Genomic DNA, 8,951 nt, shown 5'->3' on the forward strand with positions numbered 1-8,951 from the left:
CCCTGCTGTGCAACGGATGAGGCACTGGGACAACACCCCATTGTTTGTAGCAGTTTTTGAATGGCATCTTGCAAGGTAACCCTTGCTATGAGTGAAGCTAGTAAGCTTGACTTTAAGAATCTGAGAGGAGGTAGTTTTTGAAATTCCAATTGGTACCCTTGGGATATGAGGTTCCTCACCCAAGGATCCCGGCAGGACTGTGCCCACACATGGGCGAAGTGTTGAAGGTGAGCACCTACCTGAAAGTTGCCTTGCCGCTGGGGCCAACCGTCATGCGGGGGGCTTAGTGGAGGAAGATCCGGAGGCCTGGTCCAGAGATCGAGCAGCCGCTGGAGGTGCAGCAGACGAAAGCTAGGTAGACTTACCCGCCGACTCTTGAGAAACCCACTTGTTCAGTTCTTCCCCAAACAAGGCCTCTCCTGTAAAAATAAGATTTTACTTACCGATAAATCTATTTCTCGGAGTCCGTAGTGGATGCTGGGGTTCCTGAAAGGACCATGGGGAATAGCGGCTCCGCAGGAGACAGGGCACAAAAAGTAAAGCTTTTCCAGATCAGGTGGTGTGCACTGGCTCCTCCCCCTATGACCCTCCTCCAGACTCCAGTTAGGTACTGTGCCCGGACGAGCGTACACAATAAGGGAGGATTTTGAATCCCGGGTAAGACTCATACCAGCCACACCAATCACACCGTACAACTTGTGATCTAAACCCAGTTAACAGTATGATAACAGCGGAGCCTCTGAAAGATGGCTTCCTTCAACAATAACCCGAATTAGTTAACAATAACTATGTACAATCATTGCAGATAATCCGCACTTGGGATGGGCGCCCAGCATCCACTACGGACTCCGAGAAATAGATTTATCGGTAAGTAAAATCTTATTTTCTCTATCGTCCTAGTGGATGCTGGGGTTCCTGAAAGGACCATGGGGATTATACCAAAGCTCCCAAACGGGCGGGAGAGTGCGGATGACTCTGCAGCACCGAATGAGAGAACTCCAGGTCCTCCTTAGCCAGAGTATCAAATTTGTAAAATTTTACAAACGTGTTCTCCCCTGACCACGTAGCTGCTCGGCAAAGTTGTAATGCCGAGACCCCTCGGGCAGCCGCCCAAGATGAGCCCACCTTCCTTGTGGAGTGGGCCTTTACAGATTTAGGCTGTGGCAGGCCTGCCACAGAATGTGCAAGTTGGATTGTGCTACAGATCCAACGAGCAATCGTCTGCTTAGACGCAGGAGCACCCATCTTGTTGGGTGCATACAATATAAACAACGAGTCAGATTTTCTGACTCCAGCTGTCCTTGCAATATATATTTTTAATGCTCTGACAACGTCCAGTAACTTGGAGTCCTCCAAGTCACTTGTAGCCGCAGGCACTACAATAGGCTGGTTCAGATGAAATGCTGACACCACCTTAGGGAGAAAATGCGGACGAGTCCGCAGTTCCGCCCTGTCCGAATGGAAAATCAGATATGGGCTTTTGTAAGATAAAGCTGCCAGTTCTGACACTCTCCTGGCCGAAGCCAGGGCTAGAAGCATGGTCACTTTCCATGTGAGATATTTCAAATCCACCTTCTTTAGTGGTTCAAACCAATGAGATTTTAGAAAGTCCAAAACCACATTGAGATCCCACGGTGCCACTGGAGGCACCACAGGAGGCTGTATATGTAGCACTCCCTTAACAAAGGTCTGGACTTCAGGGACTGAAGCCAATTCTTTTTGAAAGAAAATCGACAGGGCCGAAATTTGAACCTTAATAGATCCCAATTTGAGACCCATAGACAATCCTGATTGCAGGAAATGTAGGAATCGACCCAGTTGAAATTCCTCCGTCGGAGCACTCCGATCTTCGCACCACGCAACCTATTTTCGCCAAATTCGGTGATAATGTTGCACGGTTACTTCCTTCCTTGCTTTAATCAAAGTAGGAATGACTTCTTCCGGCATGCCTTTTTCCTTTAGGATCCGGCGTTCAACCGCCATGCCGTCAAACGCAGCCGCGGTAAGTCTTGAAACAGACAGGGACCCTGCTGAAGCAAGTCCCTCCTTAGAGGTAGAGGCCACGGATCTTCCGTGATCATCTCTTGAAGTTCCGGGTACCAAGTCCTTCTTGGCCAATCCGGAACCACTAGTATCGTCCTTACGCCTCTTTGCCGTATAATTCTCAATACTTTTGGTATGAGAGGCAGAGGAGGAAACACATACACCGACTGGTACACCCAAGGCGTTACCAGCGCGTCCACAGCTATTGCCTGCGGATCTCTTGACCTGGCGCAATACCTGTCCAGTTTTTTGTTGAGGCGAGACGCCATCATGTCCACCATTGGTCTTTCCCAACGGGTTACCAGCAAGTGGAAGACTTCTGGATGAAGTCCCCACTCTCCCGGGTGAAGATCGTGTCTGCTGAGGAAGTCTGCTTCCCAGTTGTCCACTCCCGGGATGAACACTGCTGACAGTGCTATCACATGATTCTCTGCCCAGCGAAGAATCCTTGCAGCTTCTGCCATTGCACTCCTGCTTCTTGTGCCGCCCTGTCTGTTCACATGGGCGACTGCCGTGATGTTGTCCGACTGGATCAACACCGGTTTTCCATGAAGCAGAGGTTCTGCCTGGCTTAGAGCATTGTATATTGCTCTTAGTTCCAGAATGTTTATGTGAAGAGACGTTTCCAGGCTCGTCCATACTCCCTGGAAGTTTCTTCCTTGTGTGACTGCTCCCCAGCCTCTCAGGCTGGCGTCCGTGGTCACCAGGATCCAATCCTGTATGCCGAATCTGCGGCCCTCCAATAGATGAGCACTCTGCAACCACCACAGAAGAGACACCCTTGTCCTTGGAGACAGGGTTATCCGCAGGTGCATCTGAAGATGCGACCCTGACCATTTGTCCAACAGATCCCTTTGGAAAATTCTTGCGTGGAATCTGCCGAATGGAATTGCTTCGTAAGAAGCCACCATTTTTCCCAGGACTCTTGTGCATTGATGTACAGACACCTTTCCTGGTTTTAGGAGGTTCCTGACAAGCTCGGATAACTCCTTGGCTTTTTTCTCCGGGAGAAAAACCTTTTTCTGAACCGTGTCCAGAATCATCCCTAGGAACAGCAGACGAGTTGTCGGCATTAACTGGGATTTTGGAATATTCATAATCCACCCGTGCTGTTTTAGCACTTCTTGAGACAGTGCTAATCCCATCTCTAGCTGTTCCCTGGACCTTGCCCTTATTAGGAGATCGTCCAAGTATGGGATAATTAATATGCCTTTTCTTCGAAGAAGAATCATCATCTCGGCCATTACCTTTGTAAAGACCCGAGGTGCCGTGGACAATCCGAACGGCAGCGTCTGAAACTGATAGTGACAGTTTTGTACAACGAACCTGAGGTACCCCTGGTGTGAGGGGTAAATTGGAACGTGGAGATACGCATCCTTGATGTCCAAGGATACCATAAAGTCCCCCTCTTCCAGGTTCGCTATCACTGCTCTGAGTGACTCCATCTTGAACTTGAACTTCTTTATGTACAGGTTCAAGGACTTCAGATTTAGAATAGGCCTTACCGAGCCATCCGGCTTCGGTACCACAAAAAGAGTGGAATAATACCCCTTCCCTTGTTGTAGAAGAGGTACCTTGACTATCACCTGCTGAGAGTACAGCTTGTGAATGGCTTCCAAAACCGTCTCCCTTTCGGAGGGGGACGTTGGTAAAGCAGACTTCAGGAAACGGCGAGGTGGATCTGTCTCTAATTCCAACCTGTACCCCTGAGATATTATCTGCAGGATCCAGGGATCTACCTGCGAGTGAGCCCACTGCGCGCTGTAATTTTTGAGACGACCACCCACCGTCCCCGAGTCCGCTTGAGAAGCCCCAGCGTCATGCTGAGGCTTTTGTAGAAGCCGGGGAAGGCTTCTGTTCCTGGGAAGGAGCTGCCTGTTGCTGTCTCTTCCCTCGACCTCTGCCTCGTGGCAGATATGAATAGCCCTTTGCTCTCTTATTTTTAAAGGAACGAAAGGGCTGCGGTTGAAAAGTCGGTGCCTTTTTCTGTTGGGGAGTGACTTGAGGTAGAAAGGTGGATTTCCCGGCTGTAGTCGTGGCCACCAAATCTGATAGACCGACTCCAAATAACTCCTCCCCTTTATACGGCAAAACTTCCATATGTCGTTTTGAATCCGCATCGCCTGTCCACTGTCGCGTCCATAAAGCTCTTCTGGCCGAAATGGACATAGCACTTACCCGTGATGCCAGTGTGCAGATATCCCTCTGTGCATCACGCATATAAAGAAATGCATCCTTTATTTGTTCTAACGACAGTAAAATATTGTCCCTGTCCAGGGTATCAATATTTTCAATCAGGGACTCTGACCAAACTACCCCAGCACTGCACATCCAGGCAGTCGCTATAGCTGGTCGTAGTATAACACCTGCATGTGTGTATATACTTTTTTGGATATTTTCCATCCTCCTATCTGATGGATCTTTAAGTGCGGCCGTCTCAGGAGAGGGTAACGCCACTTGTTTAGATAAGCGTGTTAGCGCCTTGTCCACCCTAGGAGGTGTTTCCCAGCGCTCCCTAACCTCTGGCGGGAAAGGGTATAATGCCAATAATTTCTTTGAAATTATCAGCTTTTTATCAGGGGCAACCCACGCTTCATTACACACGTCATTTAATTCTTCTGATTCAGGAAAAACTATAGGTAGTTTTTTCACACCCCACATAATACCCTGTTTAGTGGTACCTGTAGTATCAGCTAAATGTAACGCCTCCTTCATTGCCAAAATCATATAACGTGTGGCCCTACTGGAAAATACGGTTGATTCGTCACCGTCACCACTGGAGTCAGTGCCTGTGTCTGGGTCTGTGTCGACCGACTGAGGCAAAGGGCGTTTCACAGCCCCTGACGGTGTTTGAGTCGCCTGGACAGGCACTAATTGATTGTCCGGCCGTCTCATGTCGTCAAACGACTGCTTTAGCGTGTTGACACTATCCCGTAGTTCCATAAATAAAGGCATCCATTCTGGTGTCGACTCCCTAGGGGGTGACATCCTCATATTTGGCAATTGCTCCGCCTCCACACCAATATCGTCCTCATACATGTCGACACACACGTACCGACACACAGCAGACACACAGGGAATGCTCCTAACGAAGACAGGACCCACTAGCCCTTTGGGGAGACAGAGGGAGAGTTTGCCAGCACACACCAAAAGCGCTATATATATAACAGGGATAGCCTTATAATAAGTGCTCCCTTATAGCTGCTTTATATATATCAAAATATCGCCATAAATTTGCCCCCCCCCCTCTGTTTTACCCTGTTTCTGTAGTGCAGTGCAGGGGAGAGACCTGGGAGCCGTCCTGACCAGCGGAGCAGTGAGAGGAAATGGCGCCGTGTGCTGAGGAGATAGGCCCCGCCCCTTTTCCGGCGGGCTCGTCTCCCGCTATTTAGTGAATCCAGGCAGGGGTTAAATATCTCCATATAGCCTCTGGGGGCTATATGTGAGGTATTTTTAGCCTTTATATAGGTTACATTTGCCTCCCAGGGCGCCCCCCCCCAGCGCCCTGCACCCTCAGTGACTGCGTGTGAAGTGTGCTGAGAGGAAAATGGCGCACAGCTGCAGTGCTGTGCGCTACCTTTAGAAGACTGCAGGAGTCTTCAGCCGCCGATTCTGGACCTCTTCTGACTTCAGCATCTGCAAGGGGGCCGGCGGCGCGGCTCCGGTGACCATCCAGGCTGTACCTGTGATCGTCCCTCTGGAGCTGATGTCCAGTAGCCAAGAAGCCAATCCATCCTGCACGCAGGTGAGTTCACTTCTTCTCCCCTCAGTCCCTCGTTGCAGTGATCCTGTTGCCAGCAGGACTCACTGTAAAATAAAAAACCTAAGCTAAACTTTTTCTAAGCAGCTCTTTAGGAGAGCCACCTAGATTGCACCCTTCTCGGCCGGGCACAAAAATCTAACTGGAGTCTGGAGGAGGGTCATAGGGGGAGGAGCCAGTGCACACCACCTGATCTGGAAAAGCTTTACTTTTTGTGCCCTGTCTCCTGCGGAGCCGCTATTCCCCATGGTCCTTTCAGGAACCCCAGCATCCACTAGGACGATAGAGAAATGAAGATTCTTTACGCCTACTTGGAATCAGCATCCGCTGACCATTGCCACAGCCATAGACCACCATCGCAGTGGCATGGGCATTAATGAGGCTTATTTCCTTGATCGCCTCACTCATGAAACTTGCAGCATCCTGGACATGATGCAGTAGAGTCAGGATCTCAACCTGACGTAGAGTGTCAAACCCCTCTATTATATTATCAGACCATTTAACCATGGCCCTTGTAATCCAACCAAAAGCTATGGTGGGCCTCTGTGCTACGGCTACTGCGGTATGAATTGAGTGTAGTCTTAAGTTTACAGTCATATGGGTCTTTGGGAGAGATAGCACCAGGTACAGGCAGCAAAATCTTACGTGACAGCCTGGACACTGAGTTAACAACCCACGGGAGGTTCTCCTAAACCGTCCCATCCTCAGGTGGGAAATGGAAAGAATTTAGAAACTGTTTAGGGGTTTGAAATTCTTTTTATTTTATTCACCCACGCCTCTTTAAAGAGTGACTTTAATTCCTTGGAGACAGGGAAGGTGGTAGAAGATTTTGATTTTACATTAAAAACAATTCTTTCTCATGTTCTGTTTCCTTATTCGGTATGTTGAAGACTTCCCTCTTAGAATAAATTAGAGCCTCCACAGCTTGAGTCAGAGTATTGTCCTCCTCCATGTCCACCGCACCTTCATCCAAAGCAAGCATGTCATTATCAGAGTCAGATTGGAGAACATGTGGGAGTGTGTGTTTATGAGAGACCACCAGGGGGGGTCTGAGGAGACTACCTGTGGTCAGCAGCCCTGATTAATAAATTATCCACAGATTTTCTAAGAAGCTGCCTTACTTGCCTGTTAGTAACCAGCTCTGTATTAATATTTGTAATCATTTCTTGAAATGATTCTAACCACTCTGGCACTTGTACACTACTACCCTGAAAAGGTAGAGAATACTGAATATATAGGAGAGATCCCCCCATGAAAAGGAAAACATTGTGTTGTATGAGGGACACACAGCCTTTATTGCCAGACATTCTGTTTCAGCAGAAATACACACAGTGCAGTGAAATAACACATGAAACCCCTGACAGTCTGAATGGAGTGACACAGAGGAATGGGACCAAGTCAAAGCAGTGCTCTTTTGGGTAAAAATTAGAGCCTTAGTAAGGCAGATTATGGTATATTAACCTATATGCTCCCCCCCTTACTATAAAACTCCCTGTATCAGTACAATTGGTGATTTAGCAGGGTCTGTGTAGGAGCAACCCTTGAATGCCGCATGGAGGTCAGCAGCAGCTGGAAATGGCGCATTTCAGTCTCTGGTCCCGCTCTCCGGGAAGCGTTGCCCCTTCAATGGTGTGCGGCCCCTTACAGTTTCTACTGGTTGTATATATGAAATTTGTGTAAAATAAGGAGTTTAATAACCCCCTTTACCTCAGTGCCAGTCTGGGGTCCGCAGTGGGCACCACATCTCGCAGCCAGGTGCCAGATGACCACCACACCCTTATGTCGCCATGTTCACCAGGGAACCACTAACCGGGACCCCGGTGTCTGTATTCTTCGCACTGCGTCTTTGGTATCTGTTAGTGGTGGGGGCATGATGCCAGCGTGGGCTCACACCCTGGGGGCATGAGAAACAGCACCTCAGGAGCCTAGTGTCCTCTCAGTGGGGATTTGAACCATTAACTCTATAGGAAGTTGGTCCCCCCCCCCCCTAAGTCCAACAATGCAGGCAGACTGGTTGCCAACCAGTGCTGCTGGTAATAACAAACTAAATATAAGATTTGAAGAAAACTCTCTGGAGCTCCAGAGAAAGCACCCGGCTCCTTGGGCACATTTTTCTAAACTAAGTCTGCTTGGAGGGGCATAGAGCGGAGGAGCCAGCACACACTAATGATTTCTTAAAGTCCCATGCTCCAATGGACTCCATCTATACCCCATGGTACTAATGCAGTAGTTCTCAAACTCGGTCCTCAGGACCCCACACAGTGCATGTTTTGCAGGTAACCCAGCAGGTGCACAGGTGTATTAATTACTCACTGACACATTTTAAAAGGTCCACAGGTGGAGCTAATTATTTCACTTGTGATTCTGTGAGGAGACCTGCAAAACATGCACTGTGTGGGGTCCTGAGGACCGAGTTTGAGAACCTGTGTACTAATGTTAACCCAGTATCCACTAGGACGTAAGAGAAATAACCTTTACTAATTGGTTTAAACATCCAAATATGGCCCATGAGTCAGTGAAATATAAAAATAGAGCGAATAGACAATGTTAGAAAAGATAATCAAGTAGTGTATTCAAAATTGCGGTTCCGTATGGGATTAACGTGATGACCTATATTAAAATATATATATTGATATAATACCTTAATTAGTTGACTGTAACACTGGGGGTCATTCCGAGTTGTTCGCTCGCTAGCAGTTTCTAGCGGCAGTGCAAACGCTATGCCGCCTCCCACTGGGAGTATATTTTAGCTTAGCAGAAGTGCAAACGAAAGGATCGCAGAGCGGCTACAAAAAATGTTTGTGCAGTTTCAGAGTAGCTCCAGACCTACTCAGCGCTTGTGATCACTTCAGACTATTCAGTTCCTGTTTTGACGTCACAAACATGCCCTGTGTTAGCCCAGCCATGCCTGCATTTTTCCTGGCACGCCTGCGTTTTTCCGAACACTACCTGAAAATGGTCAGTTGACACCCAGAGATGCCCTCTTCCTGTCAATCACTCTGCGGCCAGCAGTGCGACTGAAAAGCTTCGCTAGACTTTGTGTGAAACTCCATCATTCGTTGTAATAGTAAGGCGCGCGTGCGCATTGCGCGGTATACGCATGCGCAAAAGTGCCTTTTTTTGCCTGATAGCTGCTCAGCGACCAAAA

Source organism: Pseudophryne corroboree, chromosome 6, assembly GCF_028390025.1.
Source record: "Pseudophryne corroboree isolate aPseCor3 chromosome 6, aPseCor3.hap2, whole genome shotgun sequence".
NCBI lineage: Eukaryota > Metazoa > Chordata > Amphibia > Anura > Myobatrachidae > Pseudophryne > Pseudophryne corroboree.